We start from the raw sequence: 9,032 nt of genomic DNA on the forward strand, positions 1-9,032 counted from the left end.
AAGGGGAAAAAACCCCCAACAACATCTGCAACAGCTGGAGAAAAACAAAGAAACAGAGCATTAGAGACAATTGCCGTGATATCCGGGTCAGAATGGAGTTTAAAAAAGTAAAAAAAAAAAAAATAGAAGCACGCAACACAATCTTAATCTAATGTCAGATCAGCGACACACATCAGCGTTTTTAGTAGGTTTTAGTTAGAGTTTTACCGCACTTGCAGCGCAATAAGGTCATATAAGTGGCGAAGATTAGAAGTGTTACAAGAGAGTAACAAACACAAAATAGAAAGAGGAGAGAAAAAGACGAGAGATGTTTGATAGGAAAGAAGGAGCAAACCACACCTGAGCACCCGCCAACCACTCGCGTATACATCAGAGATCATGATTCGTCGATTTTATTTTTATAGTAGAGGGTTTTACGGCGCTCGTAACTGCATAAGGTCATATGAGCGCGCGGTACACACCTAATACTTTTGGTTGGTAGGAAATTTTTGAATTTTGCCCGGGTGGCGGCCGAAGCCTACTCTTATCGATTTTAGACCACCAGGGGATCTTTAACGTGCACAACTTGCACACGGGCCCTCTGAGATTTTTCGCCCTTGTCCGAGAAGGCTAGGTGTAGATCTTTCCTACAAGAAGATCAGGGGTGTGGCTGAAAGACAGCTGTAAGAAGGAGTCAAGGAGTAGCAGTAGAAAGGCTGCAGAAAGAGTCAGGAGTCTAGAGGAGGGGGCGAAGGAGGTGAGGGGGTGGGGGCAGAAAGGGGAGACGAAAGCAGACTACAGAATATTGCTAGAGAGCAGGAAAGGAGGTGAAAGAAGACAATTCTAGAGAAGAAAATTTTTCGGTCGCTACCCGGATTCGAACCCGTGACCTTTGAATGAGAGGCCAACACCTTAACCTCTTGGCCACGAGAGCCCCATTCGTCGTTTATTCCTCTGCTCGATGCTCTAAAAAATAAATAAATACATAAATATACATCTTGATCTTTCCCTGTCACTCATCTGTTAAGTCTTTCCAAGTAAGTTACTCTTGGTGGGTGGTTTGCGGGTGCTCTGGGGTGGTTTGCTTCTTCTTTCCTATCAAACATCTATCGTCCTTTTCTCCCATTCTTTTCTTTATGTTTGTTACTCTCTTGTAACACCTCTAATCTTCTGGCGCTCATATGGCCTTATGTAGTTGCGAGAGCCGTAAGAGGGTCACAAACTACAAAACTACCCAGTACCTCACGGACCACACAGACAGACACCACCAAGAAAGAAGAAGGGAGAATGTGTTACAAGCAAATTTAATGTACGCAGATGGACAAGCCTCACAACTTCAACTTTTATCCTGAATGAGCAAGACAATGCTGCCCCAACCCTTTAAAGATTGCCCCTGTCCTGTAGATATATGTTTTCATTCACGAAAAGGCAATTTGTTTTTAATTAGTTTTAGTAGAGGTTTTACGGCGCTTGCAACTGCATAAGGTCATATGAGAGCCAGAAGATAGAGGTGTCACAAGAGAGTAACATACATAAAAAAGAAGAACTGGAGATACGGACGATAGATGTTTCATAGGAAAGAAGAAGCAAACCACACCAGAGCACCCGTCAACAACAACCCACGCAATTTATTTGATATGCTGGTCTCACCCCCCCCCCCCGAAAAAAAGAAGAAGAGGGTACTTAAAATGTCGGATGGTATTGGTTTTGGTGATCGGAATCTAATTGTCTCGATATTTTAAAAAAATGCGCGGCTCTCTGATAGTGCACGGCTTTGATAGTTTTTTCTCAAAATATCACGACTCTGATGTTTTCCCGCCCCATCAATGTCACCCTCCAACCACCCGCACTGTTTCCCAGAAAACTCCACCACCAAACTTCAAGAACGTCAGAAATCATTAATATAATAATACGATACACAGAAACCATCAATAGAACAATGTGATTCTCAGCAGCAAACACATCAGACAATCGTGACCTTTGTGTCCACGAGCAAATCTGCAGCGAGTTTGTTTTTTTGACAAGCATTACGTGCGGAACCCCACAATGTGGTGCGGAAATGACGAACATCCCCCCCCCCCCCCCCCCCCCCAAAAAAAAAAGCAGAGCTCAAAGCAAAACAGCACTGACATTTTCAAATGGACCTACGAAAAAGAAAAAAAGTTTTCGAACGTTTTACGGCCCTTGCAATATATTACGAAGCAGGCCAAACAAGTGCAATACATTTCACGGCATTTACAACATTTATACAAAAGTGCCGAAGATTAGAGCTGTTTCTAAGGAGTAAAAGGAATAGGAGATAAAAGGGCGGTAGACGTTCGATGGGAAAGAAAGAGCAAACTACGTCAAAGCACCCGCCAACCACCAAAGGCGTTTATGCGCATGTGCGAGCGTGCTTACGAGTATGTAATGCGTGTCTGAACTAGACGAGTAACTAAATAGAATTACGATATAAACTAATCAAAAACGCCACATTGAGACCACTGCAATGGATGACATTTGTACTGACAGTCAAAACATATATCATAGACCGCTGACACTCTTTAGTTTTTGTTTTAATAGAGGTATTTACGGCGTTTGCAACTGTATAAGGGCATATGACGGCCAGAAGATTAGAGGTGTTACAAGAGAGTAAAAATAAGGGAGGGGAGTTAGAGACGATAGATTTTTTAAATAGGAAAGAAGGAACAAACTACACCAGAGCACCCGCCAACCACCTATTCTGCAATGGATGACATTATGTACTAACTGCCATAACATATCATATACCGCTGACAGTCTGATAGAGGGACTGAATGTTGGCTCGCCTTTTGTCTTCTGCGCAATAGAATCATGATGCACGTATGTTTATGAGAGAGAGAGAGAGAGAGAGAGAGAGAGAGAGAGAGAGAGACAGACAGACAGACAGACAGACAGACAGACAGACAGACAGACAGAAACAGGAGACTGAGACAGAGAGAGAGGAGTTTTAGTCAGAGTTTTACGGCAATTGCAACACAATAAGGTCAAACAAGTCCAGAAGAATAGATGAGTTACAAGAGAGTAACAAACACAAAACAGAAGGAGGAGAGATAAGGACGATAGACGTTTGATAGGAATGAAGGAACAAACCACACCAGAGCACCCGCCAACCATCCATATTGATGTCTTAATCAGAGTGTTGAGAGTAAAGAAAAAAGAAAAGGACAGAGGTTTTTCCTCATTGCAGAGGACAAGCAAAACAAACATTCCTCACTCCTTGGCACAGGTCAGCAGACACAGAGACCATGAGGCAGCGTGGTGGAATCAGGCTCTCGTCAAAATAATGAAATGGAAGAAAACAGCAGTTTTCTCCCTGCTTGGCAATTTTTATCAAATTTTTGTTTTTTGGCTCAACACCTTTTATGTCCATTTACAAATACTTTCTTTTGAGGATTTCACCGAAAAAGGTTGATTAAAGACACAAAAATATAAATTTACAGTTTCCATGGACTCTCCAGCTTTGGAATTTACCAAGCTTTGGCGGCCATTTTCTCGCTAATTTAACCTCTTAAACCAGGTGACCCCCACCTCCTTCAATACAAAAATATCTCCACTTCTATTGAAGATGAATGGGTAATTTTTTCATTGAAAGCAAGACAAATGAACAAGCTTTAAGATGATACCAATAACTCAATATGCCCAAAAATTGACGAGAGCCTGATTCCACCAAGCTGCCTCACCCAAGGTGGGGAGAATGACAAATAGACTGAGAACGGCAGACAAACAGACGGACGGGCAAACAGACAGACAGACAGACAGACAGACAAACGGACAGACGGACGGACAGACAGACAGACAGACAGACAGACAGACAGACAGACAGACAGACAGACAGACAGACGGACGGACGGACGGACGGACGGACGGACGGACAGACAGACAGACAGACAGACAGAACTACAAAATCGAAAATCAGTTTCGAAGCTATCATTTCTACAAAAATATGTTACTCACAGAAACCCGTGGACATCCATCCCCGAAGGATTTGTCGTCTGACAGATATCCACCGAATTCAAAGGAGAAGCACGGGTCATAGACGTAGGTGCACTCTTCGTCCATTTCATCCATGTAGGTCGTGTTGTACCTAGTAGAGAAACAGTTCACAAGTCATTTTAACCCTATCCGTACGTCGTGTTTTACAATCGCATCCATACGACGTGGGGAACTCTGTGCCACCACTTAACCCTATCCGTATGTCGTGTTTTAGTATCGTATCCATACGACATGGGGAACTCTGTGCCACCACTTAACCCTATCCGTACGTCGTGTTTTACTATCGTATCCATACGTCGTGGGAAACTCTGTGCCACCACTTTCCAAAGAGGAAGTTACTCGTTAATCCGATCCGTACGCTTTTGCCTAGCAGTCTGTCAAAATGACTTTTTGAGAAATACTGAAAGTTTCAAAGAGATATTCGCACTAGTAGTACTCTAAAATGTGAAGAATACAACCCAGGGAGTACAAAATGACCCGAGAGCGTACGGATAGGTTTAAAAATGATTTTAAGAAATACAAAATTAAATTCCACTTTTCACTGATCCCTGAGTGGAAATTTGCTTTACAGTGGTGTAAATTGGTCGCTTTTAAGGACAAGCGGGCTAACCCAGATTCTGGGGGTTTTCAGAAATCTTGACCTACACCAAAAATGGGTATTGCCCTACCTATAGGAGAAGTTTGGTTTCATAGGTGTTCATATTTGTTTGGTAATAGAGAAAACATCTCCTTGTCTTTTAAAGAAACTGAATAAAGGGCAAAAACTTTACCTTTGAAATTCTCAAAATAGCATTTTTCGGGATAGCCCCCTTGTGCTTGACCAATTGTAGCATACAAATATAGGAACATAAATACATACACATGAATAAACACACAGAGATACCCAAACGCTGAAACATGCACACACAGATGATATAATGCTACAAACACACCAACAATGCTGGTTGCCACCGTGTAGCACCCTGTCTTAATGACTCTGGGTTCTAATCCTGTCTTGTTCAAGGACACACACCAGTAACCCCCCACTTAATAATAATATACATTTGTTATTACGCAAATCCCCGCTCAACAGCAAGCTCTATGCGCTTCACAGTCTATACTATTACCCCAGCAGACATGAGAGAGTATTCTGAAACAATCTCAACTTCCTGGGAAGCATACAGGGCAAGCAGCCATTTATAGGCGCTAAAACACTAATATGCTGACAAGATCTTCAGCTGTCTATGGCCGGGTAACCATTCCCACCTGGGTGAAGAGAGGAAAATTTGTGTAAAGTGCGTTTCCCAAGGACACAACGTCGGGCCCGCAGCTCAAACCTCCGAAACCGCAACCTCATGATTACGAGTCCAGTAGCCTAACCACTAGGCCACCGACGCCACTTAAATGCCAAGTCACAAACGTATGCTTGACATTAATTGTTTTGAGCCAGAAATAACTATTCACTTAGCCACTGGATTCCCCTTAAGGGCACAAATATTTATTATATATATATGCGTATAAAAGAGACTGGCAAAACATTATCATTATGTCACTGAACTGCTCCATGTGACTACTTAGAAATATCCAAATGAAAACCCTGTAAAGATTCCCATCTCATGCTCGTGAACCAACAACTGGCAATTACTGGACATGTTACTTGAAGTTTTGGAAAATTCCCTACCTGATCTTCTAAATACCCCCCCCCCCCCAAGAAAATATATTTAAAATAATATATTTAAAAAAACCCTGTGAAAAGTATCCACTGCCACAGCACTGAGCACACAAGTAGCTTTCTACCATAGTGTAGATAAGCAGAAAGTTTTTTATATAGGGGCGTGCTGACAAAATGTGTTACTTCTTTCGCAATGCTCGAATGGAGAGATATCATCTGACAATTGACACAGGGGTCAAACTTGTAGATTTTCAACTGACGCCGTTTTCTTCAAGTTTAATATTCTGTTCTCATTTCATACCATAATTTGAACAAACTCAACCTATAAATTTGACCATGTATCTATTTCCATACGACTTAAATACAAGATGTAACTCCTTTTGTCATCACGTCTTACATATTCAGTAAATGACAATACTTGATTATAACGATAATGGTGCTGACGAGGTGTCCATTCAAATCGCTCATGAGATGTTGTACTTTCAATAACATTTCTCAAATGCTGTTTAATTTATTGAGTTCGGTTTTATCAAAAATTGTACAGCATTTGTAACACAAATAAGTTATATATGGTCGCTTTTAAGGACAAGCGGGCTAACCTAGATTTTGGGGGTTTCCATTTAAATCTTGACATACACCAAAAGTGGGCATTGCCCTACCTATAGGAGACGTTTGGTTTCATTGGTTTCATTGGTGTGTATTTGATTGGTTATAGAGAAAACTCTCCTTGTCTTTTCAAGAAACTGAACAAGGGGCAAACATTTTACCTTCAATTTTCGCAAAACAGCATTTTTCGGGATAGCCACCTGTGTGCTTAAAAGCGACCATTTATAAAAGTGCCAAAGATTAGAGATGTAACTAGAAAGTAACACACAATGAAAAAGAGGAGGATAGATCAGATTAGGGATGATAAAAACTTGGTTGGAAAGAAAGGTCTTCGCTTCAAGACTAGCCCGAAGTGTATTTAGACAAGAATAAATCGAAGTCCTGTAAATTATGTACACATAGAACCAAAGCTTATTTTTTCTCCTCTAGAATGACATTAGTTTAGAACTCTATTATCTTTCTTTGCATGATCATGTCATGTCTTTGAACTTGAGTGAAATTATTTTTAAAAAACACACTCATTAAATGATGAGCCATAAAATTAACAAACACAGTGTCTACACTTTTTCCCCACGAGATGTTGATCGGCAACGGTAAGAAGCCGTCCCTTTTCCCCCACAGTGTGATATAGCGTGTACCGCACCTCTAGTCCGTGGGGACAAGTGTTACGCCGCACGCTCTGCTGTGCGCTGCAGGGGTGGAAAGTGTTAAAAGTCTTTGTTGATAGTAAAGTATTCTCAGCCTCTCTAATGTCTAATTACACCGGATCAGCTGATGACCTAAAGTTAAATCAAAACACTCCAGGAACGTGGGCTCTCAGATCACATTTCCAAACACTCCTCCTACATAAACACGTCAAAACAAACTTGTTGGAGATCTATGACATTACAGCCTACTACTTGGTTTTATAATGAAAAGAAATGTCTCAGCAAAACCGTTAACATCACAAGACGAGACAGGCAGAGGAATGAAGAAGTAAGAGCAGCTATTGGCACTGAGTCCTGCCTGCATTACATAGAAAGACAGAGGATAAAATGGTTTGGCCACCTGTTACGTATGTCACCTTGCCAACCAGCCTCGAGAGCCTACAAAACCAAGCAATCAGGCTATAAAGGAAGAGGAAGGCTACGCAAAAGGTGGATCCAGGGTGTCAAGGAAACCCTAAGAAAACATAAAATATCACAACTGAAAGAGCTGTGTGCAGAGCTGGCCTACCATAGAAAACTGCATCTGCCCTCGACGTGAAATGCCAAAAGAGGATAAAAAAGTAAAAGTAAGTAAGTACTTGGTTATTTCTTAATAACGTACAGTGTAACGTTAGAAGGCTAACTTTTCTGCAAGAAGTACACAGTATATGAGAGGCATTTTGGTGAAATCAGGTGCTCTTCAAAATAATGAAATCCGAGAAATAGGCATATTTCGGCCAATTTGTAAATTTTTTTTCAAATTTTTGGTTTATGGCTCAACACCTTGTATGTCCATTCATAAACACTTTCATGTGTAGATTTTATGGAAAAACGTTGATAAAAAAGGCAACAAAAAAAGGTAAATTTGCATTTTTAAAGGACTCTTAGAAGTGACCCCACCTCCTTCAATAGCAAAAATATCTAGACTTAATTCAAGATAAATGGATATTTTTTTCATCGAAAAAGTCAAACGAACAACCTTTAAGATGAAACAATTTAAAACAATATCCCCAGAAATTGATGAGTGTCTGATTCCACCGCGTCAAGACACATATAATATATAATATATGTATATATAGAAATCTAGATCTAGACATAGATCTAAATCTAGAATCTATACTATTAAATATAAAAACAGTTAGGCCTACAGTCCTACAGATCTATGTCTAGATTTTCTATATCTGGAATCTAGATAGAGAATCTAGATCTAGATCTATGTGTGTAACTAGAGTTACCTTGGTATTTGGACCATTCCATCAGGTCTTCCAAGAGTCTTCAGATGAATTAAATCTTTCTTCCCCGCACCAATACGTACGACGCACGTAGACATATCAAATGTAGGAAATCCACTGTTCTCTGGACTCTCTGTTACTAGATCTAGATCTAGATCTAGATCTACTTTTACTTTTACCGTCTCATTCTTAGCAGTAGACGAAGTCGAAGGGGCGCTCCCACTGACGGGACTGCAGCAGAAAACTGACAGAACGATTACATTTAGGAAAGTGAAACGACAAGAGGTCATGAATTGCATGGCTGGTCAAAGAGAGCATGAATTACATCGCACAAAAAACACTTGGCAGTGTATCTAATTCGCGTGGATCTGTCTTGTCCAACTTTGTGCAAAACGGTGTACTCAGTACCATCAGCCTCACTAATCTGGTTCTGTTGTGTGTGTGTGTGTGTACAGGACAACTCTGATCTAACTTTCTCTCCCTTCGTTGTTTTGTTTTCGTTTCAGGCCCAAAGAGGTTATACAGTCGAATTAGTAGAGGCCACAACTGTGACGTCACTCTGATAAATTATTATTATGGCTGTGCGGGGCCCACTCAAGCTTGCTTTGCCGCCATTTTTGAGATGATAGAAACTGCGCTGTCACGCTGCGCGTCCCCCGCAACGCCTATAGGTCTTCAGGGAGTTTGAAGCTCACTTTAGTTCTATTTTAAGTTTTCTTTTTGCTTGCTGTTTTTGTTTAATCGTATAACAAACACGCAGACACAATACTGCACCTGCGGACCGATTGTGGGAAACACAAATTATGCACTTAATATGGGTTACAAATGAAAAGAGAGATATAATATGAGGTATTGTTTGCTTTT

This window comes from Aplysia californica, unplaced genomic scaffold (genome assembly GCF_000002075.1).
Source record: "Aplysia californica isolate F4 #8 unplaced genomic scaffold, AplCal3.0 scaffold00301, whole genome shotgun sequence".
Taxonomy (NCBI): domain Eukaryota; kingdom Metazoa; phylum Mollusca; class Gastropoda; order Aplysiida; family Aplysiidae; genus Aplysia; species Aplysia californica.